We start from the raw sequence: 26635 nt of genomic DNA, 5'->3' as shown, positions 1-26635 counted from the left end.
CCTGAAGCCCTTTCTATGTGTGGGAGGTGCCCTGGACATCATTTCCTGTCGGGGGAACAGCCAGCAGCAGAACGGGAACGTGGTGGCACAGGGTGGATGGGCCGTTATTGGGAGGGAAGGGGAACTTTTCTCCTTTCCTTTTTTTTTTTATGTTATTTATTTTTGAGAAAGAGAGAGAGAGAGAGAGAGAGAGCATGAGTGGGGGAGGGGTAGAGAGAGAGGGAGACACGGAATCCGAAGCAGCTCCAGGCCCTGAGCTGTCAGCACAGAGCCCCACGCGGGGCTCAAACTCATGGACCGTGAGGTCACGACCTGAGCCAAAGTCCGACCCTTAACTGACTGAGCCACCCAGGTGCCCCTCTCCTTTCTAACGCAGATGCCCTTTCACAGGGATGGCGTGGGTCTGAAAGACAGCTGATCTGAGCAGACTTAGTGTCAGACAGAGTCAGGTGAATGTCTTCGGAAACCACATTGCCAGCATCGCGTAACTCTTGACCTTTAAAACAAATTTTTTTAATGTTTATTTATTTTTGAAGGAGAGAGAGACAGAGGGTGAGTAGAGAGGAGGGCAGAACGAGAGGGAGACACGGAATCCGAAGCAGGCTCCAGGCCCTGAGCTGTCGGCACAGAGCCCAACGCGGGGCTCGAACCCACCAACCAGAAGATCATGGCCTGAGCCGCAGTCGGACCCTCAACCAACTGAGCCACCCGGGCACCCCCTTAAATCTTGGCCTTTAAAGCCCACGGCCAGGCTGCCGACTTTGCTTTTGCACAGCTCTGTCCCCTTCAGACTCTGTCAGACCTGCCACGTGTTTTTCTTAAAAGTCCCCCTTGCCAGGTCAGCAAGGAACAGCGACCTTCAGACAAGACCATCTTTCCTTCGGACTCGCTGCGCAGTGAAGGCTTCACGCCTTGACTCCCTCCCACCAAAGTGCCTCTCACGAACGAAGCTCGACCTGCTTGCGACTGCGGAGTCTGCCATGTCATCAGCTCCTGCTCCTTTCGGGCCGGCGGGAAATGTCACACGATCCGGAGCGGATCTCCTCGGTCGCCTTCGCCAGCGAAGACCTGAATTCACGTGAAACCCATTTCTGGGAGGTGGGGTTTTTTTTTTTCCCCCCTTTTTCCCTTCTTCCATTTTTATTGTTGAATTTCATCTGATGCGGAGGTTTCTGGTGGAGAAGTAATTTAGAGCATTGCGGCATTTCCTTTCTTAATTAATTCCAACTGGGGCTGCGTCTAGAGGAAGCACCCACAGTTGATGGCTTCATCCCCGTGCAGTGGGCTCTTCCTGCTGCATTTGTAAACACCAGCCCGGCCACAGAGCAAGGCTGAGCTCTGGTTTGAATTAAAACCCAGGCTGGAAGGATCAACCCAGCTGTGTTTTCCTGTAAGCTCTGTCAGTTTTCCAAAGCTTGTTAACATGCTAATATAAAAGGAATTTACAACTGCTCTTAAACTTCAAAGACGAAGCTACATCGATGAAACACACACACACACACACACACACACACACGCACGCACACACAGCCAACATGTCTCTCCATCCCCTCCCTCCTCAGACACAACCCAACACAAAACAAACCGAAACAAAACAAAAAAAACCCCAAACCCCAAAGTAATAAAAGTTCATTTAACAACCCGGGGATGGCTCTGGATGGTTGGCGGGTTGAAACGCTGTGGCCACGACCCGTGATGTCACAGTCCCGGTTACAACACGAGGCTTTTGTGCATTGTGAAACGTGGGGCGAAATTAGGAGGTCTGATTGGAGACGTGATAAATATTTCTCCAGCCCTCAAGAGGGGTGACGCCAGCCTTGCCTGAAAGGTCGGCTCCCTTGTTCTTCCCCAAAGCAGAGCTGGCCAGGTGGGTTGGGTGGGAAGGGGAGGAGCGGGCCATGGTTACCTGCCACCTTCCCTGTCCGGCCCGGCCCTGGGACAAGGCACAGCACATCCATCCTGACAACAGGGGCTTGTGATGAATGCAGGAGGGAGAGGCTGGGGCACGTCCCTTCGCAAATGGTGATTCATTTTCAGAGCCGTCTCTTAGAGATTCTGACAACAAATAGAGAAAGCACTATTTTTTTTTTTTTTTAATTTTCTTTCGGTGTTCTCCTTTCTCCAATGAGTATTAGCAGGTCGTATTTCTCTGTGTCTGCTGGATGTGGACGCCAAAACCCCGGTTCGCACCTTCTGGCTGACTTCCGCACACTTCCAAATCGGATCCCAAACAGGGCAGCCGAGGTTTGCACTCACGGTGGGGCTTATGCCTACGACTGTGACTCCTTCATTCCTCAGGCTCGTTGATTGCTGGCCGTGGGCAGCGTTCACACAAATGCACGCGCCCTTGTGGGTCCGCCCAGGTTGCCCAAGAATTGCTACTTTGCCCGCTGCTTTTGCACGGTCAATGCTAGGGATGGAAGGCCGCCGTATCACTTAGGGCAGGGTCTTTTTCTGTCTCAGGACTGTTGACAATATGGGCAGGAGGACCTTTTGCTGTGTGGCCGCCCCGGACGTTACAGGACAGGTAGCCACATCCCTGACCTCTACCTACCAGAAGCCAATAGTACAACCCACTCTCCCACCAACTCCCAAGTCACGACAATAGAAAATGTTTCTAGAAATTGCTGAATATCCCCTGGGGAGGAGGGTAGAGTTGCCAGAGAGAATAGAAGATGCCTGGTGAAATTTGAGATTCAGATAAGCAACTTTTATCTATACTACGTCTTGTGTACTATTTGGAACATGCCGAGAAATTATTTTTTGTGTATCTGAAATTCAAATATAACTGAGCATCCTGTGTATTTTTTTTTGCCAAATACGGCAATCCTACCTGGAAGACAGTAGCCACCCCCGACCCCCCCCATCTTCCTTGAGACCCACTGGCTTGGGGAAAACACAGATGAGAATAACTCGCTCTGGTCTCTTCTTAGCCATAGTATCTCAGAAAAACCATTTACATTCTTGGAAACTTCTTTTTTTTTTCTGTGCAAAACGGGGTCATGGTGTCTGGCCCCGTGTCATTGTTTAGAGGCTTCAACGAGACTAGGCTTCCCCGGGCAGGTGAGCGCCTGAATCCATTCCGAGTCGCCAAACCCCAGCTCCCCGAGGACCATCCCTCCCGGGCCCGGGTGGCACCGAGCGGAGCCCGACCCTAGGCTTGGCCAATCAGAGGATCACGTTCCTCCAGGCACCGGATTGGCTCACGGAGCCCCATGTGCCCCGAATGGAGCCAATGGGAGACCACGTGGATGTTTGCGGGGCCCCTTCGTTCCTCCAGGCCCCGGATTGGCTCACGGAGCCCCATGTGACCCGAATGGAGCCAATGGGAGACCACGTGGATGTATGCGGGGCCTTTTCAGAGCCTGGCTCTTAGCTTCTGGAACCTGATTTTGCAGGCTGCTGGTGGCTTTTGGGGGGGCGGGGCAGCTGATGGGGAGTAAAGCAGAGCTGAGGGATGGGGAGAAGAAGCCTGTGCCTGGTGGACTACCCCTGAAGCCATCTCTACCTCTGGAGATTTATTTATTTGTTTGTTTGTTTGTTTGTTTGTTTGTTTGTTTATATTTTTGCATAAGCCGATAAATCCCCTCTTTACCCGCACCGGTTCGAGTTGGGGTTTCTGCCAGGCCCGGCCCAAGCGGCCCAGCCGACGCCACCGTGAAATGGGGCTCTCGTGTGCCTCGAGCTGAAACCAAGAGTCAGACACCCAACCGACTGGGCCACCCAGGTGCCCCGAATGAATGAATGCATGAATGAATGAGTTTTAAGGCCGTGCTGGTCCCCGAGGAACCCAGGGCAACAGCGACATCTGGGTGGGGGGCCCCGTTTCTCAGCCTCCTGGCCACACCTGCCGTTGCCAGGTGGCCTCCCGTCTCCCCAGCGTGAGAAGGCATGACTGGAGGTGGCGGTGGCATCCGCTTTGAAGCCAGACGGGGCCGAGCTGGGGCCTCGGGTCTGCTGTTTGCTAACCCTGAGCGCCCGGCGTTCTTCGGTTACCCCGGAAGGCAGGAGCCCGGCTCGAGGCCACACAGCTAGTCGGGATTTTCTGATGGAGTCCGTAAAACCCTTCCCTTGCCTCCTGTGGATCTCTTCCTACCCTCCAGCCTCCCAGCTTCCACCCTCGGCCCATTTTCCTTGAGTGACATCCTCGGGGCCTTTTTTGCCTCCCCACCCCGGTGGGTGCATTTTATTCTAAACAGAAAAAAAAAAAAAAAAAAAAGACAAAGTCGCTCATAAACCGAGCTGTTTTTCACACTGTTCTGCCTCTGACAGGCTGTTAGAGAAGTTGGGAAGAGAGGTGCTACTGTTATACTTTTGTTATTCGGTGCTAATTAGAAGAAAGCCGGGCTGGAATGGAGAACATTGTTTCCATAGGAATTACAACGAATCCAGATTAAAAGCCTTCTGATTCCGTGGTGCCGCCTTTCGAGGCTATCTTGCTTTGCTCTTAAACAATTAAAATTACCTGGTTGATGGAAGAGCATAGATGTGCTCTCTCTCTTTTTTTTAATAACTAAAAAAATTCTGTATTCTGAGCGTGCCAAGGCAGATCTGACCGTCAGCTTTCCCTGTAGCAATTGTAACGAAGGCGCCCAGCGAGTTCGCCATGGGGGGACGTGTGCTTTTGTGCAGAAATGCACATTGTACGTCCACAGACTGAATAGAAGAGGTGGATGGGAATTGTGTCCCCCTCGGGGGAGGCAGGATGCCGTAAGGAAAGAGCTTTGGCTGAGAAGCCTGGAAAGATGAGAGGGGGCTGAAGGCGGTATCTTGTCTCCTATTTTGTGAGCTGGTTGCACTGCCCACTTGGCATTCTGGTAACAAGGCTCGTGCGTTAGCTACGGCAGCATCTCGCTGAGTCCTCAGGAGAGTTCCTGGCGTGGGCTCTCATTATGTCTGTATTTCTACAGAGGGGAAGAGAGACGCTCAGAGAGATCAAGTCCCGCGCCTGAAGTCACACAGCAGGAAAATGGCGAAACTGGGGTTTCATCCCGGCGCGTCCAGCTGTGGTCCCATGCTTGAGGGATGCTTTTGCTCTGGGAGCATTTCTGTGGTCCAGCCGTACAGGCGAGGGGATAGAGACGCAGAGGGTCCCATCCAGCTGGAGGCACCTGGTGACAAAGGGTGGAGTCGTGACCCCGCGTGGCCTCCTGGCTCCAGGAGGAAGGAGGTGCCGAGAACAGATGCAAAACAAGGGGGGTCTGGGTCACAAGCACGGGAGGCCCGGCCCGGCTTTCCAGTGGGACGGCCTGGGGCTAGTGACTGTGTCCGCGCTCTGGGCTTCTGTCTCCTCTCCTGGAAAGTGAGGACAGTAACGGGTCCTTCCTCGAAGTGGGATTTGAGGGTCGAAGGAGATAATCCGTGTCAAGCTCGGCCCAGCGCGCCAGCCATCCGGTCCACCCCGGTGAAAAGCCGGCTGTTAGGACCACCGTGATTACGATTCCGCTTCTGAAGCCGTGCTGCCTTCCGGGCACCAGGATGCCGCTCGGACAGCTCTTCGTAGCAAACTGGACCATCGTGAATAAGCACGCAACCCGCTCTGGGTTTCCGTTTCTCCCAGACCAGACCCGCCGCCTCAGAACAGGTGATCCCGAAGGTTCTGGATGCTTCTGGCTGCTCTGCCCCTGAATCCTTGCTGTTATTATGTATCATTCACCTGTTCTGCCCCGCCAGGCACGGTGCGGGGCTCTGGGACACACAGCGGTGCCTCTCTTGGTAAGTTCCCGAGTCTTACGTGGTCAAGGTTAGAGATTCGCGAAGCAGATGACAGTTCCAACTCCTCAGAGGCCACGGGGTTTCTGCCCACCCCTCTCACAGGGGACCGATGGTAAGGGACGCGGTCAGCACATTTATTTTCCAAAATGCTTTCACCTCTACCCTCTGGGGCAATCTTCGTTTCTCCTGTCTGAGCTGCTTGACCGGCTGAGCAACCCCCATTTATCCCCGTTTGACAGATGAGAACACTGAGGACCACAGAGGTTGAAACGATTTGCCCAAGGCCAAGGAGCTCATTATGTGTGGAAAACGGGTCTCCTGTGCTTGTTCCCCCCACATTCTTTCCTGCCTCCTCGTGCCCAGTGACGTGATAATTCTGGTCCTGTCGTCACGGGCAGGGTCCTATAGGGGCTGGTTGTTCTATGCTGGTAACTGGAAAAATGGGCTGGTAGCCTTTTTTTTTTTTTCTTTTTTTTTTTTAATTTTTTTTAACTTTTTTTTTTTTTTTTTTTTTTTGAGACGGAGAGACAGAGCATGAACGGGGGAGGGTCAGAGAGAGAGGGAGACACAGAATCCGAAACAGGCTCCAGGTTCTGAGCAGTCAGCACAGAGCCCGACGCGGAGCTCGAACTCACGACAGTGAGATCGTGACCTGAGCCGAAGTCGGACGCTTAACCGACTGAGCCACCCAGGCGCCCCTGGTAGCCTTTCACCTACCATTTTAGGATCGTCTCCCTAAGTTCTCGCCAGGCGGGAGGCTATGGTCCCCGTTCCTTACGAAAACCACCCAAGGCGTCAAGCAATATATGCCCAATGAACCATTTTGTGTACCTGGAAGGGAGAGAAAGCCGACCCACAACCTCCCAGGACTTACTCTGGTTGTGGCAGCATTATCAAGGCCGTCCTGAGCACCTACTGTGTGCCGGGGACCGTGACTTCACATCACGTGACCAGATTGGGAATTCACTTCATTCGGCTACATTTCCAGATCTAGGGAAGGAGCCCATGTGACACTGAAGCACTTTCTAGAACTGCCAGAAGAGATACAGGACACGTGCCATCTGGAGTAGCAGACACTACAGAGTTACTCGTTATTTATCTGGAACTCACATTTGACTGGATGTCCTTATTACGTGCTCACTGGCAAATGTATCGCCCCGGCAGCTGTCAAGATCAGGACTAAAAGCGAAATGGCTTCCCAAACTACTTTTTGCTGCTCTGACACCTCGTCCCCTCTGCTTCTAGAGGCTGATGGGAGAGGGGTCAGCCCAAGACTGATGGAAGATACCGATGGATAAGAGGAAGGAACTTTCTTGTCGAAGCTTCTGCCGGTTCCCAGGTGCGGAGACCCGTGGTAGAGACCGTTTGGTTGGAAAGGAAACTCTCGTACATTTTTCGGTATAAACCAAGATGGGCTGGAGGTCTGTTTCAGGGTGGTGATGGACAGTGGGGTTGCCTGACAAAATAGAGGACGAGGGTCGTGCGTGTAGGCTGCTAAGGGAAGAGGGGGACAAAGGAAAGAAGAAAGTAGGGCAATGTGGCCATATTCCAGGATCTGGGGAGAAGGAAGAGCCAGGAAGAAACCCCCAGTGGCGGGGCTGGGGGAGAAATCATTGAGAACGCGGGGTCTGCGTCAGGAGGCTATGTGACACCGAAGCACTTTCTAGAACTCAAGTTGCCCCCTGCTCTGTCCTGGAGCAGCTCCTTGGCCTTGGCCTGGCCTTCATCCGTCACTTCCATCTCGGGATGAGCTCTCCACTTTTCCAGGGGGACCCAGTGGGGCTGACCATACCCCAGAGAGCGCTTGTATCCCTGGTCTGGCGAATTAGCACCCTCCATACCCTTGGCTGCAGCAATTGGTTTAAGGGTGGACGTATGCCCTGGGGCAGTTTAAGGTGATCTGATGAATAACCGCCCTGGAATTTTGGCTGGGACTCTTGGGAAGAGGACGTTCTCTTTTGAATTCTTTTGGCTGCACGCACAGAAACCACAGTGGATTAACTAAGGAGTGTTTATTTTTCTCAATCCCCACTGGAGGTCAGCAGTCTAGGCTGGTGAAACTACATCAAAGAAACCCATCAAGGGTCCAGGCCCCTACTGGCTTCCTCCTCTTCCATCCTTCCCAAGCATCTCTTATACTCATGATTGCAACATGGCTGCCAGACCTCCAGCGATTGCATCCGTACCCTAGGGATAAAGAAAAGGAAGAGTGAAGGGGAAAGGCAGTTGTTAAATTCTATCCCCATTTTAATCTGCATAAAAGAAAGCTTTCCTGTGGTCCCACCTTATAGATGTCTCCTTATATCTTACCGGTCAGAGCTAGGTCACAGGGCACCCCTAATTGCCAGTAAGCCTGGGCAGGTTGATATTTTTAGTCGGCACATGGGTAATCGAGGTAAACTCAGAGATCTGTTTGCAAGGAAGTCGGAGGAACGGGTATTTGGGAGACAACACACGGTATGGAAGTTAAGCCTGGAACTGTCAGGAGCCTCCGCAGTGGGGGAGACTGACTAAGGGTAAAAAAAAGCCAAGGGCTGTCGAGCGGAGCCAGGGAGAGAGACCACATCTCAGGAATGGGATTACACCAAGCCAGAGCGGCCACTCGACATTTCAGCTATTTGAGTCAACAACAAATACACTCCTGGCCTCCCTCACCAGCCCCCGCGACACACACACTTTTAATTTCCTCCTTCCTGGGGAATTCGACTTGGGTTTCTATTCCTCGCCACGCGAGTCCTGATAAATCCACACGCTGGGTTGTGCCCTCCCCCTGGCGCGCACGAACCTTGAGTCAGAGCCTGCCGACACACAGCTGGGTGACGACGTCACGGGGTGATTCACGCAGCAAATTTTGGTGTATTCCCAATACAACCCGTAGCAATGATTGACTCCCTCTTCTCAGGCAAATGCGTTCATTTGAGAAGAACCTCTCGATCAGCCCTGTAGGTGGGAAATCGGTGTCCGTTTCCATGCACGGAAGCCAGCCATAAAAATCAAGAAGTTACAAGAAAGAAATCGCCCGTCCGGGTGCGATCTAGAGAAGCCCCTCAGGTGTGCGGCACCCGCCTTACCCTACGCTCCAGACGAGGTGTGTGTTGAGTCGGGGCGGGGGGGGGGGGGGGGACAGAAGAAAAGCGAGCCCACCCTCGAGAACACCAGACGCTTCTCAGTGGAAGTAGTTGTAGGACTCTGAGGAAGGAGACATCATCGAAAAGGCCAGGGGGCCTTCCTGGAGGAGGCAGGGCTTGGACGGCCTTGGAGTCGGGGCAGAGTGTGGACAGGCAGAGCAGAAAACTGAGCCTTCACTGACTGATCTGCTTCTGGAAGGGGTCTTTCTTCGTGAGCTCTTTTGGGAAAATCCCTGACTTTGCAGGGCTCTGCTACGCACGGATGTCGGTTACCTTGTTTTAGTTAACTCACAGCAGTCTCCCAACAACACGATTCAATTCTGGGTTATCACGGTATATTAACTGTGAGTATTGGCATAAAGTACAAACTTCACTGCGGCCCTTCAGGCCACAGATCACCACGCAGGGAGCTGTGGCACACCCCCCCCCCCCCCCAGCGACCCTCCTTGTCCCTTCCTCGGTCTGTCGGCGACTGGTTTCTGCGCATCTGTGTGCGGTCCACACACAGACAGCAAAGCGTGTGGCCGTGTCGCCTCCTTGCCTCCCAGTGGAAAACCCATGTGGCATTTTATGCAACTGACCAGTCAAAGGAGGGCACCGTCCAGCTAACTTAAAAGTACAGCCAAGAAATGAAAGTTGACCCCGGGAGTGAAATGCACATCGGACGTCAACGCAGTTATGGGACAGGCAGTGGCCACGGCCACTGCCGGAGAGGCTCTCGATGTGCCGCCGGAGGAGCTTCGTGGGGACAAACGTGTCAGGAAGCGAGGAAAGTGTCTGTGACAAGGAGGGAGGTGTCCCGGAGGAAGTGACACCATCAAAGACTTCACATTTAGGAATCTCAGGGAGTTCGTGACATTGAAAACACTAAGAGCAAAGTATCGGAAGCCTTTCCAAACTTGGAACGAAGTGTGATTGATGACTCTCCAAGGCGTGGTACTGAACGTTTGTTGTACAAAGAAATGCAACATTTTATTTCGTACTATTTCCAGCATTTTGAATTACAGTGGATTAAATAACTATGACTTTGCTATTATTTTTCATTCCCTCACGCATTTATAACTGACAGAGAGCCTTTCTATTTTTTATTTTTAAAAGTTTTTTTTTTTGAATGTTTATGGGGCGCCTGGGTGGCTCAGTCGGTTAAGCGTCCGACTTCGGCTCAGGTCATGATCTCACAGCTCGTGAGTTCGAGCCCCACATCGGGCTCTGTGCTGCCGGCTCGGAGCCTGGAGCCTGTTTCAGATTCTGTGTCTCCCTCTCTCTCTACCCCTCCCCCACTCGCACTCTGTCTCTCTCTGTCTCAAAAATAAATAAACGTTAAAAAAAATTTTAGAAAGACATGCACACAAGAGGTGGCCCTTCCTCTTCCGTGCTTGTCCAGAACTACAATGTGCGTTTTGTGACCTCTGGAGGGGACTGTTTGAGGGCAAAGCCGGGACCCCGTGCTGGCAGGATGCAGTGGGGAAAGAACCGGGGTCCCAGGGAGACCCTGGCAGAGCTGAGAGGCTTTGCTCTGGGGCTCGGGCCAGGACGCTGGCTCCAGGCACCCAGCCCCAATTCCGGAATCCTGGGGTACTTCTTACCCTCGGCGTCTCTGAGGGTCTTGTGTGTTCCTGCCACAAACCCCCTTCTCGCTTGAGCTGGCTTGAGTGGGTTTCTGCTTGTCCTCCGAAGTCTGTTCTGTGACCGGAACACCTAGAACCGGACCTGGTGTTGCTCGTGCTGTGTCCCCGGCACCCGGGACAGATCCTGGCACGGAGTGTGAGGTTAGAAAGCACGGGATGAATGAATGGGTGACCGAGCGAAGGAGGGGGATGGGCCGTGGCCTTGAAGAAACGCAGAAAGGCAGGGTCCACACGGGGCCACTGCCCCCAACACGTACCGTGCAGACGCCTCAGCCGCAATAGTCTGACTGCGCCCTCTTTGTCCCTCACCCTGTGCGGGGCTCTGATGACGACCGTCCTGGAGCCGTGGTCCTTAATCCCTGGGGGCTGGTTAAAGCTTGGACCGCTGAACCCATGCCCAGGGTTTCTGATTCTTTAGTCTGGGTTGAAGCCGAGAGTTTCCATTTCTTTTTTTTTAAGGATTCTATTTTTTTTTTTAATTTTTTTTTCAACGTTTATTTATTTTTGGGACAGAGAGAGACAGAGCATGAACAGGAGAGGGGCAGAGAGAGAGGGAGACACAGAATCGGAAACAGGCTCCAAGCCATCAGCCCAGAGCCCGACGCCGGGCTCGAACTCACGGACCGCGAGATCGTGACCTGGCTGAAGTCGGACGCTTAACCGACTGCGCCACCCAGGCGCCCGAGAGTTTCCATTTCTAACAAGTTCCCCGGCAGGGCTGACGGCTGTTGCTGGTCGGGGACCCGCTTAGCGAACCACGGTGCTGGAGGATGTGAGTGAGAGCTGGTGGCCCCCACGGGCCATCGTGGTCCAGCTGTGGAACGGACGGAGAGTGGGAAGGTGTGACAAGAGCTTAGTGGGGTCAGGCAGGCTTGGGGGGGCGGGGGGGGAGGGGCATCCCAACACAGAGACGGTCCGCAGCCAGTTGTCACGGGGTTAAGCCTCTCGGTGGCTCATTCCCGTCCTCGGTCACTGCGGGCTGGGGCTGGGGGCCCGCTAGGCTCTGGGGTGGACAAGACGAGCGTGTCTGGTGTGCACGTGGCAAGCTGGGGCCTGCGATCTACTTGAGATTTGAGTGAATAGGTCCGGAAGGAAGAGGAGTATGGACACGCAGCACGGCCCTTAGCCAGAGGGCGTCTGGTGGGGCTTGCGAAAGCCTGGTCCCCTGGCCCCAGGTCGGGTAAACCTCCTGGTGCGACGTACCCTCCAGAGTTCCCTGCGGGATCAGGCCAAAGTCACCCCGAAGCCACCCTCCCCGGGCCCCCCTAAAATCACACCTCACTTCTCTTCCCGCCCAGGACCCGCTACCTGTCGTCCGGATCCTTCTCTTCCCCGGGCAGGCGTTCTTAGTGGATCGTGTGCCCCCTGAATTCTCATGTCAGGCTCTGCTTCTGGGGACCCTGACCTAAGACAGATGCCACCTGCAGGAGCTCAGAGGGGACACGAGGAGAGTGGGGTGGAGGGCCAGGGACAGGAATAGTGATTTCTGAGGGTCGGTGGGGTCACTATCTTGGGGTTGGCCAGAGAGGTCCCCACGCAGGCCCTCCCCCAGCCTCTTGTCCCCAGAAAGCAGGATCTAGCCTCTGGATGCGAAAGCAACACGCGTCCTTTCAGAGATGTTTAATGAAGTCCTTTACGGAGAAAGCGTTAAAGAGTATTTTGGCTCATCGCTTATTCTGGACTTTTGCCGTGGTTGCACACAGCCTAGCAGACGCTATACGTAAAATGCGAGAGGGGCACTTGGGTGGCTCGGTTGTTTGGGCGTCCAGACTCTTGGTTTCGGCTCAGGTCGTGATCCCAGGGTCGTGGGATCGAGCCCCATGTCAGTCTCCGTGCTGAGCATAGAGCCTTCTTGAGATTCTCTCTCTCTCTCTCTCTCTCTCTCTCTGCCCCTCCCCCTGCTTGCATTCTCTCTCTCTCTCTCTCTTTTTATTTTTATTTTTTGCATTTATTTATTTTTGAGAGAGAGAGCACAAGTGGGGAGGGGCAGAGAGAGAAGGAGATAGACTCCGAAGCGGGCTCCAGGCTCCGAGCTGTCAGCACAGAGCCCGACGCGGGGCTCGAACTCACAGAACTGTGAGATCATGACCTGAGCCGAAGCCGACGCTTAACCGACTGAGCCACCCAGACAGCCCTCTCTCTCTCTCTCTCTTTAAAAAAATAAAGAATAAATACAGTGTGAGAGCGAATCTGTGATTCTTGCTCCCGCGGGGAGGCCGCTCGGCCCTCAGGTCGTGTCTGGGAGAGCGGGAAGGTACAGCGTGGGGCTGGGCATCGGGGCTGTCAAAGCCATCAGCCGGCTGACAGCCTGGCCACTCCCTGTGCCCGTTTGATGGCTGGTAGAAAATCCGTCACTTGCTGCCGCGGAGGTGAGTCATGAGGGGGCGGGGCAGACACTGCAGAAATGAGACAATGTCCACCCTTTGTCTCCACGGCCGTAATCACCTGCTCAGCTATTGCCTCCCACGGTTTGGGCCGAGCAGGGTGGGAGGAACAGGGCTGGAGAAACGAACTCCCGTGTTTCTAAAAGGTTCTTTGCGCGGAAGCTCTCTTCCTTTGGCAAGGCTGCGTCCAGGGCCGGGCCGATTTATTCCTCCGTGTCGCTGGCGAAATGATGATCGTCTGGGAAGCCAGTTGGACCCCAGGGGCTGACGGTAACAACGGGTACCATTTCCTCCGCAGGCCAAGCAGTTCTTTGCTTCCTTCCGTCACCTGAAACCCCATCTGCAATGGTTTCCTTTCACGAGTAAGAAAATCGAGGCTCGGAGTGGTTCAGTCGCTTACCCGCGGCCACACAGCTGCTAAAGCGGCAATTCAAAGCCAGACCTTCAAGTCGGGCGGGACGCCACCCCCGCTTGCCCCGTCCACCCTCATGCCCCCACCCACCCCCCTCGTAGTGCCGGCCGCGGGGATTCTGAAAGCGGCTTCCTGCCCCCGGGCCTTTGCCTGTGCCAGTCGCTCTGCCCAGAGCCCCGTTCACAGCCTCCCCCGATCTCCGTTGGCCCGCTACGTCTGGGAGGGGGGCTTCCCTGCTCTCTCCATCTCAGTGGGGGCCCCCACTCCCCACTTCTTCTATATCCTTTCCTTCAGGACCACCGTCACAAAGTATGGTTAGGTATTTATTTACTCGCTGATCCTTCAGTCGCCGTATTTCCCGACAGGGCAGGAACCTTTGGCTTTTTCTATATCCCGTTCAGTTCCCAGACCCGAGCACGGCTTGGCACGAGACAGGTGCTCACACGTACTGAGGAGGGAGCCAGGGCTCTTACGCCCTACTCGGGGGGCCCGCCGTGCTAATACTGTGCTGTGCGGACCAGGGTCCGCTCGTAAGTTTTGCTTTCATGCCCGTCCAGGCCGACGTGTGCTCTCCCTGGCTCGTCCCTCTGGCCCTTTGCTGAGGACAGAGGAGGCCACACTGTTCTGTCACACCTGTGGGCCTCCTCTGGGAGGAGGAGAAAACTCCTCTGGGTTTTCTCCAGAAACCTCCCCCCGCGTGAAGGCCGACCTCCGGAGCCCCCAAATCCTAGCCGCGTCCATTAGTAATCTCATTCTCGAATGACCGACTACCCTGCTTTGCCTGGGATGGGGGGCTTTCAGAGGTAAAGATGGGGCCATCTCCAGGATGGCTTGCTCACTTTACTGATCCGGCTGCTGTTAACGGATGCCTGTAAAAGAGTGGCTCAGAGAAACGTGAGGTTTCTTTCTTTCTTACGCAAAAGAAAAGGTCTGGGGCCCGAGAGTGGCTCCATCATGTCATGGTGGCGACGGCGGTCCGAGCTCCTTGCTTTCTGTCCTGCCATCGTAAAATCAGGGCTCGGTCCTCAGGGTCACCTCATGGTTGCAAGATGGAGGCGGCCGCCCCAGCCATCCTATCCACATCCCAGGCAGGGAGGACACAGAGAGGTGGAAGGCTAAAAGGGACAGGTGCCTGCCGAATGAGCCCCTTTAAGGAGCTTCTCCGGAAGCCCCAGTTGAGACTTCTACGCCCTTCTCATTGGCCACACCTGTCTCACATGACCATCCCTAGCTGCAGGAGAAATATCATTTTTTTAAGCAGGATGCATTGTTGCCCTCATTACAAATGTGGTTTTGTTTGTTTGGAGGCAGGCCAGAATACGTCTGTGGTAGGTTGAGTGGCCTGTCATCCGGGTTTGCCCGGAACTTTCCCGGTTTCGTGCCGAAGGTCCAGCATCCCGGGGAATGCTCGGCTCCGGCAACTGGGAGGGCCGGTCACCCTGTCGCTAAGGAACCTTGAGTCTCCCGCACACCGGCCTCCTCGCTCAGCCGTGGCGGCCTCCTTAGGAACACGGCGTTGGATCTTCGTCTAGTAGCTTGACATCCAGGGACACATCAAACATCAAACAGCCCGGGTGATGCATTAAAAAGCTACTGCCTCCAGAGCCCAGGTGCTAAATTACAGCAGTCGAGCTATAATTATTTGACGCGTATCTACCAGGCTGAGAAAAGCCGGCCTCAATTAGGAATCAAATCAGGCTCCCGAGTTTTCTCTGCACGCTGTTCCCTTCGAGGGCAACGTTTCCTAAGTTCAGCCGGGCGTTGTTTCAGGGCCTAAAACTCTGGTTTGCGCTGTTCGTTTAAATGATAAGCTAACGGGCTTTTGCCAACCTCCAGGTCCGGAGGAGAGACGTAGACGGTGGGGAATGGAACGCGCCCGTCTTTGGGAAAGCGGACGTGGCTTCCCAGCAGGCGTGAACTCAGTCTTTTGCACGCCCACCGTGATTCTACACTCACGTTCCAGCTGAGGACACTCAGGACTCAGGAGGCCAAATCATTCGCTACGTTCACGTAGCGAGGAAGTAGGAAGGGAGGCTGGGGTCTGAACCCACGTCTGGATCGTCCTAGGGTCTGGTTCATCTGGGCTGCCTTCTGGTTTTAGCCGAGCCGCTAGGGGTTTGTGGGAACAGGAAAGAAAGAGAGGAGGTGAGGACGCCTGGCTCCACCCAGGTCGGTCTCAGCAGCGCCCGGCGAGGCGAAGGAAGGACGGGGAACAGTACCTCCCGGCAATTTCTGTTTCGGGACGCATCGAGCCATGTAAAGCGCCCCACGTCGTTAACATAACAAACGTCACCGTGTGTCGCTATTTCTGCCTATTTCTCTCGATTGCTCGGCATACGGTCTCTCTTCCTGTCGCTGCCCAGTTTTCCAGGCCCGATTTCACAGATTAGAAGTGGCAAGGCGAGTTTTAGCACCTTATAAAGAGACCCACGGCGAGTTCCCAGGCAGAAGTTCCGGGAATCCAAGGTTGTGTCACCGGGGAGAGGCCTCCTGGAGGCCCAGTGACCCTCTGCCAGGTGCACCTGGCTGCCGGGCACCGGGGGCTTCTGGGGTCGGCCCAGGTTCGGCCTGCGCCGTGCGTGTCGTGTTGGTGAAAACCCGCATCTCCCGAGGCCAGCGGGTGGACAGTCCCTCCAATTGCTGAGGCCCGGCCTTGGTTCCTTCACCTGTGAATCTGTGACAACGGCCAGACAACAGGGCTTGGGGGGGAGGGGACATTGATTGAGGTGGTGACAACCAAGTGCCTGACAAAGGGCCTGGCATATATAGGGGCTCAGTCAAGCTCAGCCTGCAGAGTGACTGTGGGGAGAAAGGGGGGGAAGGAGAAAGAGGAGGAGGGGGAGGAGGGGGAAGAAGGGGTGAGGGGAGGAGGGGGAGGAGGGCATGAGGGGAAGAAGGGGAAGATGGGGAGGAGGGGGAGGAGGGGGAGGGGAGGAGGGAGGGAGGGTGAGGGGAGGAGGGGGAAGACGGGGAGGGGGAGAGGAGGAGGAGCAGGGGAACACGGGGGAGGAGAAGAAAGAGATCATCTGAGCTTTGATTTCTTGAATTATAAAGTAGGAATCATAGACCCTCGTTCATAAGATTGTGGCAAAGATCAATTGACGGGATGTGCTGGGAGCTCAGCATTGCCCTCAGCGCATTCTTGGCGGTCAGTAAGTCTCAGCTGTTGATACAACCTTTGGAGCGAATTTGGGATAACAAGCCACCTTTACGAGCTTACGGCAAACATTCAGCAAGGCGGCGTCTTTGAAACGAACAGAAAATGTCTGGCACCTACTCGGACCTCAGCGTGCGGTTATCATGGTTCAAACAGCGGGGCGGAGATCGGGCTGTCTGAGCCTGTGGCCTCACGGGGGCTGGAGTGGGGCCTGAGGACCTTCCAGAGGGCAGAAGGGAGGAGCGTGCAGGCCCCCGGGGCTCCTCCGGGGCTGGCCTGGGCCCCAGGGGCCCCACGTCCGGCCGGGGGTCACTTTCTCTACTCCGCGGTTCTCTCGCCAGAGGCCGGGGAAGCACCGCGGTGGCCAGAGTCCCGGCCAGCCTGAGCCCTGACCCTGGGTGGTCTCGGCACGCGGGCGGCGATCGGCTGCCCCGTCCGCTTTGACATCTGCCTTCTGTAGAGCACATACTGTCACCATTTGACGCTTACAGAAGCCAGAAGCGGCCTGGCCCACACTCATCGCCGCAATAAACACCGGCGGCCGTTTTGAGCGCCCGGCTTCCCATCCATCAATCCGGCCTCCCGCGTGTGGGGGTGCGGGAGCTCGTGTGTGTCTGGGGGATGTGTGCATACGTACATGTGTGAATGCGCATGCCTGCGGATGTGCAGGCATGCGTGTGGGTGCGTGAGAACATTCGTACCTGGGTGTTTGTGCGTGTGTGTGCGTGTGCAGACACATTAGACCAAGTTCCAAATTCGAACACCGGCAGGGCCGTGAAAATGCAAGGGGGCAGGTGGAGAGTCCTCAGAAGGGGGGGACAGTTGGGAGCGGGGGGGCCTGTGCCAAGCGGGAAGCCGCGCCCGTCCGAAGGGCGCAGGTGCAGCCCTGCGGTCCCCAGCGGCTGCGTGTTGGGATGGACGCCCTGGGTGACTGGACAGTCCCATTTTTCAGGCGAAGCCAGAAAGCTGGGGTTTTACCTGCAAGGTCCTGACTTCTAAGACTCTGTTGTGAGCTCATCAAGGAGATTTAACATGTCTCCCGGATCAAACAAAACACACCCAAGGCTGGAATCTGGCCCGTGAACACCCGGTGGAGTGTATATATTTTCTCTGGTGGAGAGGGGACTTCCCTGCCAGCCTGGGCTGTTCCCAGAAAGCCCCGCACTGACCCGGAGCAGCGGTTCCTAGGGAAGCGAGTTCGCGCCCCGGGGGACACTTGGCAACGTCTGGAGACCTTTTTGATGATCAAAACTGGGTGTTCCCGGCAGCTGGGGAGAGGCCGGGGATGCCGCTACATGTCTGCGATGCACAAGCCAGCCTCCCTCTCCCATGATAAAGAATGATCCGGGCGGTGGGGGCGGGAGGGGGCCTGGCGGGCTCCGTCGGCAGAGCACGCGGCTCTTGAGCTCGGGGTCATGGATTCGAGACCCACGTTAGGGGTAGAGTTCGCTTCCCAAAAAGAAAAAAAAAGAAGACAAAGAAGGATGATCTGGTTCCAGATGTCAGTCAGTCGCGAGCCACCTGATGTCGAATCGTCCTGAAAACGAGCTGGGAAGGCCGGCCTGGTGCCACCAAGGCTCCTAAGTCTTGAGTGACGGCCTTTAGCTGACAGTTGTGTGACTAACGGAAGGTCCCCTATGCAGAGACGGTGTCTGGCCCAGCGGCCGCCTGTCCCACACGCCAGCCCGGTGGTAAGAGCTTCGCACGCCCCAGATCACCAACCCTCCCCCCACCCCTAGAGAAATGCGCTTTGACCTTCACTCCAGAGACGAGACCAGCAGAGTCTCACAGGCACACACACACACACACCAGAGGGTGGGCAGAACCCGGATGTAACTTGGGGTAGCCTGGCTCTCCACCCCCCACAACCCATCCCATTAATGGCAGGGCTTCACCGTGAGAAAACACGGGCTGAAACTATTTTGCGTTCGCGTGCACCCCGGAGAATCTGGATCTTGACTGCTTTCTCTTCCCGGAACAACCTCAGCTCGGAAAGCGACTCCTCCCTCCAGGCTGAGCTCGACAAGTGCCGACGCCAGAGATCCTCCCCGGGCAGTTAGGTGTTTCCCCCCCCCTCCCCGACTCAGCTCACCTCCCCGCTTACCGCGCCTGTCTCAGCTTCTGTTTTACTATTTAAGGGGCACCTGTCGTTGCTGTGCTAATGCCTGGCGCGTACTTGACCAGGTATGAACACGGCCCTCGTTTATCCTCACTTAGCTTATCAGGCAAAGGGAAGGTTGAGGCACTCGGCCAAAGTCACATGGTTCACAAGTGGGAGGATCTTCCTCGGTGGCCGCCCTGACTACACTGGCTTTCCGCTGACCTGAGGACAGAGCCGAGTTCTCGGCTTGTCCTGACTCTGTGGTCCCCGAGTTAGGGCTTAGTGAGCTCTTATTATGTGACTCACGACATGTTCAGGATCAAACAACCATTTCACCGAGCAGCTACAATGTGGAAAGCACCAAACGAGATGAAGTGGGCTTATGTTTCTTTGTCGTTTGCATTTTTTGTTTGGATAGCGACCGATGTATAGCCTATTGGTATATTTGACATTTTTTCTTACTGAATCGCGATTGCTCTTTATATATTAAGGCTCTATACCGTATGTTGCATTTTTCATATTTTTACCAGTTTTGTTACCTTTCAACCTGTTTATAATATTTTATGTGCTGTTCACGGTTTTTTTAATTTCCATTTTGAGGCAGTCAGAACTGTTCTCTTGTTTCAATCTGCAAACCTCAAAAGGTTCTGTCCATCCCTAAGATTATAAAATGTTCATTGGTATCTAATTGCCCAGTCCTTTCACTTATTTATTTGCTTGCTTCGTTACTTAACATTTTAATCTTTGGTTCACCATGAGTACATTTTAGCACATGATGGGAGGAGGGGTCTCATTTTCTTTATTCTTTAAAGTTTATCTATTTTGAGAGAGTGCACGCATGCACACATAAGTGGGAGGGGGCAGGGAGAGACAGAGGGAGGGAGAGAGAATCCCTCAAAGTAGGGCTCAATCCCACCAACGGCCAGATCATGACCTGAGCCATCATAAGAGCCCCCCGGGCGCCCCTCACTGTATTTTTGTCACTTGGCCCTCTTCTACATTCTCAATGAGAACCCGTGGAGAGAAACTTTGATTCAAATAGGCAGCCACAACCTTTACGGCATCTTCTTGAGCAGTTCAGCTTGCAAACTACATCGTCTTTCGGTTGCCCGGGATATATTTATACTACACGAATTTCTAATAGACAAATGGTATATATACACACATGGCCTTCTGCTGATGTATGTGGTTACATAACACTCTGGATTCTTGAAAGGTGAATTTTCTCTCTCTCTCTCTTTAATGTTTATTCATTTTTGAGAGACAGAGACAGAGCGTGAGCAGGGGAGGGGCAGAGAGAGAGAGGGAGACACAGAATCGGAAGCAGGCTCCAGGCCCTGAGCTCTCAGCAAAGAGCCCGACGCAGGGCTCGAACTCACGGACTGCGAGATCATCACCTGAGCTGAAGTTGGACGCCCAACCGACCGAGCCCCCCAGGGGCCCCGAAAGATGAATTTTCTGAGGCATTTACGGGAAGGGGGTGCAGTCATGCAGCCTCGGTCCTTGCCCAGCCCCCAGCCCTTCCTGCACGGACCCCCGCGCTTCCCAGGTGCAAACCACCACTTTGCTCACACGACCGACAGAGATCCCCCGATGCCGTCACAACCACGAGGTGCTGGTGTGGGTGGCTCAGCTGGCACAGGCGAAGGGGACACCACTTCTCGGTGCCGTTGGCGGGTCCCGAGGGAGGGGGGCCGCCGGGACCCCCGCGGTTGTGGGCTCAGAAGCGGGATAGTAAGACAGCACCGGAGGGCCACGCGGGAGCCACACGGGTCGTGCCGCGCGTGGGCTTGGCATTCACGCCGCAGACCCCGCCGCCACCTGAAGCGGTGACGACCGTCATCCGTCCCTTCCTCGGCGGCGGGGGCACCGTGGTGCCGCAACACGGAGGAACTTCCAAGGTCAGGCGCCCGCTCGGGGGAAGTTCGCGGCCAACGCCTTCAAGGCGTGCTTGCCCGTCACCCCGACAATTCCTTGGCTCACAGGTGGGCCAACGGGTCTGGGACGAGCGGGTCTCGCGGAGGGCTGTTTCTAAGGGCGGAAGTTTGGAAATGACTGAGGAATCCGTCAAAAGGAAGCCGGGATTTGCATGCCCCGGACGACCACGTGGCTCTTAAAGAATTACAGATAAATCAGGAGACTCCGTTGATACACGTCATTCCCCCAAACGTTGGTGCACATACGACGCAGCCGCCAAACTTCGTGCATCGCCCGATGCTGTTTTCGTCATTTAAAAAATACACGGGCAGAGAAGACCGTGGGGGTCACAGCCGGGTTTCTCAGCCTCGGCGCGGCGGAACTGGGGCCGGGTACTTTTCTGTTGTGCAGGTACCACCCTGTGCCCGATGCTCAGCAGCATCCTGGGCCCCACCAGCCAGCCGGGTGCCAGGGCAGCCCTCCCACCCCTCACCCTCCCGGCTGTGACAACAGCAAACATCGCCAATCATCGCTGGATGTCCCCTGGGGGACAGTATCGCCCAAGTGAGGACCATTGGGTTAGAACGTCTTCCTTCCTCCCTCTTCCCTGCCTCCTCCCTCCCCCCTTCCTACCCTCCCTACCTCCTCCTCCTCCCCCTCCCTCCCTCCGCCTTCTCTCCTCCCTGCCTTCCTTCCTTCCTTCCCTCCTTCCTTCTTTCCTCCCTCCCTCTCACCTTCCCTTCCTTCCTTCCTTCCTTCCTCCCAGTTTCTGCTCAAATTTCACCTCCTGAGTGGCCCTCCTCGCCCACACCGCTGAAAATGCCACCCCACCCAGCACTCTCCACCTCGTATCCTCTCTCCTTTTCCTTTACTGGACTCGGTGCTCCCAGACATCGCGTCGCACACTGTTTGGTTATTTCCCGTCTCCCGCCCTGGAGTGGAAGGTCCTTGAGGGCAGCGACTTTGTTTGACTCTCTTCTGCATTTCTTGGCAGAGGATAATGTTCAACACACGGCAGGTGCTCAACAAATGTATGTTGAGTTAGTAAATACCATAGACCAGAGCTAGCGTTTTAAAAAATGTATTTATCGGGACGCCTGGGTGGCTCAGTTGGTTGAGCGGCCGACTTCGGCTCAGGTCACGATCTCGCGGTCCGTGAGTTCAAGCCCCGCGTCGGGCTCTGTGCTGACAGCTCAGAGCCTGGAGCCTGTTTCCGATTCTGTGTCTCCCTCTCTCTGACCCTCCCCCGTTCATGCGCTGTCTCTGTCTCAAAAATAAATAAACGTTAAAAAAAAGAATTAAAAGAAAAAAAATAAAAATGTATTTATTTATTTATTTATTTATTTATAAATTTACATCCAAGTTAGTTAGCCTCTAGTGCAACAATGATTTCAGGAGTAGATTCCTCAGTGCCCCTTCCCCATTCGGCCCATCCCCCCTCCCACAACCCTTCTGGCAACCCTCTGTCTGTTGTCCATATTTCAGAGTCAGAGCTGGCATTGTTTGAGTCCCTCCTGTGTGCCAGGCCTCTCTGTGAATGCCTTACTTTTATTAACTCAGGTAAACCCTCCCAACAACCCTGGCAGGTGGGATCTGTTATTACCCTGTTTTACAGGCAGGGAAATAGAGATCAAAGAGGTTATGTGGCTGGTCAAGGTCACATCTTTCTAGGTGGCTGAGTGGGATTTGCTCTTTAACCAGCACTCAGATGGACAGGCGAGATCACACAAGTCCCTGCACATCCGCTGGAGGAAAGCCACAGGGTAAGTGGTGGGTCAATTGCATTGTGGGGTCCGCTTCCCCGACAGGACCCCCTGTGGAACGATGCAGCTTTGGTAGGTTGAATGGTACCTACCTCCCAAAAGACACATCCATCTGGAACCTCGGAACGGGATTTATGTGGAAGGGTCTTTGCACATGCCATTATGGGAAGGATCCCGAGAAGAGATCATCCTCGATTAGAGCGGCCCTCAATCCGGACACGAGTATCTTTACACAAGACAGGAGACGAGAAAAAGCAGAGACACGGAGGGGAGGGCCAGGTGGTGATGGAGGCAGAGAGCGGGGTCACGCGTCTCCGACTCAGGGAGCCCTCGGCCACCAGCGGCCGGAGGGAGGCACCCGCCGGAGTCTCCCTCGGAGTCTCCAGAAAGTGCCAAAGCTGCCAACATCTTGCTTTCCGACTTCCGCTCTCCAGAACCGTGAGAGAGAGAAACGTCCATTGTTTCAAGCCACCGAGCACCTGGCAATTTCTTACGGCAGCCTCGGGAGATGGACACAGCGTCCCAGCTGAGACGGTGCGGGCAGTTCGGCTCACGCTGCCGTAGGGTGACCTCTGCCCGGAGCCTCGGTTTCCTCATCTGCCGACTGGGGATTCCAGCCATAGCTACACCGTGTCGCGGGCACGATTAAATGAAGTAACAAGGGCAAGAACTCGCTGGGGGGCTGCCACCTGGTACGTGCTCCGTAGATTTTTGGTTAACGATGTTTAGTCTTCTAGCAATCCAAAACGGGTCCCCAGGGGTCCTGAGTCAGGTTCCAGACCGAGGCCCAAAACCATCGCTCGGGTTCTGTGCACAGAGATGCTCGTGGGGCACGGGTCATGCGACAGCAGCCAAAACGAGGAAAGGAGCCTGTATTCGCCCAAAGGGGCGGAGCGACGCGCGTCCGGGTGGGAGGGAGGCGTGGCCACGAAGGGCACTCAGGGAGCATCCGATGGTGTGAAAACATTCTCCGTGCGGAGGCGAAGGGGCCAAAAGGGGGCTATGAAATCGTATGTGCGGAATGGTTACGATCGTGTAGAAGTAAATGTAGGGGAAAAAAAGGCTGAAAGAAAACACCAAGAAAAAGTCATAGGAAAGCAATTTAAATCCATAAATACAGGACAGGAGGAAGGAGGGAGAGGGGGCGGGGCATGCCAGTCATCGCGGTGACATTAATCCGCTATGTGTGGAGCAGTTAATGCCCTCCAGAATATTTACATCCTTTATCCCAATCCATGTGGCAGTTTTAATAAAGTCTCAGCTTCAGACACCTTCTCTCAAATGTTTAAGACCTCTGATCCCGATCTGGGCCACCCTCTGGCTTTGTGCTGACGGGCTTGATCTCTACTGGCCCCGGTTTCCCAATTTAAAAAACCAGGGATGATAAGGGCACCTGCCTCACTGAGTCGATAATCCTCAGGAGCACGCCGGGCACTTAGTAGGTGCCCCATAAGCTCAGGCTGCCTTTCTTCCCCAGCGGACAGGAGCCTAGCGGACGTTTCTACGGAGACCAGCTGCTCTGGGGCCACCTTCCCAAGGGGGAGGAGGCCCTGGGACCCTGGCCGACCCCCAGGGCAGGAAGGCAGGTGGGAAGGTGGGAGAGGAAACCCATTCAGCATTCTTACCGGGAACAGCCCGTTCTCCTCTCCGCCCCAGACGACATCCTGGTTCAAAGACCAAAGGCCTTGAAAAAAAAAAGATGGGAAAAGGGTTCGTGGACATCAAATGCTGTTTTAGAAACACTGTTTTGATGATTTAAACATAAGCAAATTCGAAACATATGGATTACACTGCTCCTAAAGGGTTTAAAAATTAAGGGGGGAAAGAAAGCGGGGGCGGGGGGTGGGGAGTTGTCTCGGGCCAAGTGCATGTTGATTTTTGCCAATCTCCAGAATCTTCGGGAAATAATTGGAGACATGTCCTCACACCCCAACCAGTGCTAAGCTGTGCCCTTTTTTTTTTTTAAATTGCTGTTATGACTCACTGTTGAGTTGGTGATTATTTTTATCCAGTTAATGAAGGTAATCTATAAATTACCACTGACCCAGATTCGTGATTTAATAAGATTTAAATTACACACCAGGCTCACTCTGAAGAAAAGCTCTGGAGCCTCTTTCCGAGCGGAACACACGCATCTGTCTGTTCTCAGAGGTCCCGAGGCTCAGATGCTCCATGACCACCTCCCCTTCCCCCCATCTGAGCTCATGGCCTCTCCACTGTGACATTTGGGGCCACCTGGCCGGTTTCCAGGCTCTGTGTCTGCACCTGCTCTGCGGGCCCTGGCTTTGGGCTCAGGAAAGGACTCCAAGTGGGGACCCAGAGGGCAACCGCCCTGCTCTTGCCTCTGTCACGTATGTTTGTGTGCCCCCAGCTGACCTCCGGCCCCCGTCTGGGCCTCAGTTTCCCCCCGTCTGACACGAGAGAATAGTGGCCTTTAAGGGGTTTCTTAGCACGGGTGTGCCAATTCTAGGTTTCCCAAAGTGGACCCTGTGGAACCCTGGGGCCCCCGGAATGCTGTGTGGAGAGGGGTCCCACCCTCAAGCGTCTCTGGACGTGGTTGGTTGCACACCGGCCTGCCCACCTGTCAACAGTTTCAAGGTCAAAGTCGAGCTTACTGCTGCCTCTCACCCTGCAAAGGCCCCAGCCTCCAGGAAGCTCTCCTGGTTTACATCAAGTCAGGTCCTGCCCCTGCCTTTCCGGCTCCTCCAAGGGCCCCTGGTGTCCTTAATCAAAATCACCCTCCTGAGCTGGCACAACCCTAGGGGCCTGTTCCCGGAGCCAGGTTCGTGGACAGACGAGCCGATCGCAGGGGCCGGTGCTCAGGAAAACCCCACGCCTGCTCTAAACGCTCTGTGGGCTTGGCTTTGAAGTTCCTCCTAAGCTTCCCCAGGGGTCGGCACTTTAAGTTCGCTCTGGATCATTTGAGTCGTGTAGCGATTCCGTCCGCGCCCCGGACTCCCCTCTGCCTGGCCCCACCTTCCTTCTCTCCCTCCTCGCTGCTCACGGCCTTCTTCCTGCGCCTCTGTCTCGTGGACAGAGGACCCTGAGCCTGGATGGCGGCCCGTCCTCCCACCCCTCGGCTCTAGCCGGACCCACTCACCATCCTTCAAGCCTCAGTTCAAATGGCAGTCCCCTGGCAGGGGAGAAGGGGGAATCCTCCCCCCACCCCCAGACTACCCACGAAGGCACCCCCAAACCCACCCCCTTCCATCCCATTCCCTCCTGGACACTACTTGCAATCGCCTGGCTGGCCCCACCGCTGAAAGAGATCAGGGCCCTTCTGAGAGCCCGTCAGAAGGGAAGTGCTTGTCGGGTAAGGAAACCCCCTCTGTCCGTCCCCTCCCCAGCTCAGGAAAAGATTCCCAGCCTCCCTCTTCGTTCTGACCTCATCTGAGGAAGCCGCCCCCCCCCCCCCACCCCACTTGCCTGGGATTTCCGGAGCCCTCTACCCTCCCGCCTTTTCTCCCTTCCTGCTCCCTGCCTCACCCCCACCCAGCACCCCCGAGGCCCTCCCAGACCCTCGCTGCAGGGACCCTCTGGACCTCACTTTCATCCCACCAGCTTCCAGCTTATGAGCTGATTCCCATGATCATAGTGTCATGTTACCCCCTCGCTGGGCCCTTTGGCTGCTGTGGGGGGGGGATGCTGGTGGGGGGGAACTTTCACTGGGGCCCCTAAGTGTGGGGCAGCCCCCTCTGGGGGGAGGGGAGACAATGGAGCCGCTGTACAGATGCTTCTATTTTCATCCAACAATTATCTACTTGTCTTCACGGGCAAGGCTAAATTCGTTAAAGTTCCTCAGAGTGGGTTTAAATGAGCTCTGTTAAGAAGTGACGGGGACAGAGCCCAAGGCGGCGCACAGATCACAGAGGGGGTTTTCAAGAGAGCAGAAATTAGGAGACACAGCTTTACCCCCACGTGGGAATTCCCACAGGCTGGGGCTGGACAACCTTTTCCAGGGCAGTGGAGAGAGGCAGGTGGGGACCGGCTGTAAGCCACCTCTCTCTGGGGACAGCACCGTGACTTTCACCAAGGAAGGTGACCCATCTGTCCTGGTGTGGCTGAGACTTCCCTGCGCATTTTTGCACGGAGAGTCCCATGTCCTGGGAACCCCGTGAGTCCCAGGCCAGCCCTAAAACGGGCCCAAACAGGCTTGATCCCACCCACTTGGACCATCTGACGTTCTCCACCTCTCTTTCCCCATCTGCGGCTCCCCATTCCTCCCGGGGAGCTGGTTTCAGCCCCTTCTCTAGATCCACGCACACAGGGGCTTCCTCTGCCCCTGCAGAAACGTCACTGTGTCCCCACTCCCTGCAGGGGCCCCAGGTTGCCCCTGGGAGAGCAGAGAGCATCTGTTGGGGAAATCAGGGTCCGTCCCAGGACCCCCACATATGCCCATACGTCTGCCAGGAGCGGCGAGGTCCTTTGCT

Source organism: Prionailurus viverrinus, chromosome A3 (genome assembly GCF_022837055.1).
Source record: "Prionailurus viverrinus isolate Anna chromosome A3, UM_Priviv_1.0, whole genome shotgun sequence".
Lineage (NCBI taxonomy): Eukaryota > Metazoa > Chordata > Mammalia > Carnivora > Felidae > Prionailurus > Prionailurus viverrinus.
The sequence above is the reverse complement of the archived record's forward strand: the minus strand, read 5'-3'. Positions refer to the sequence as shown.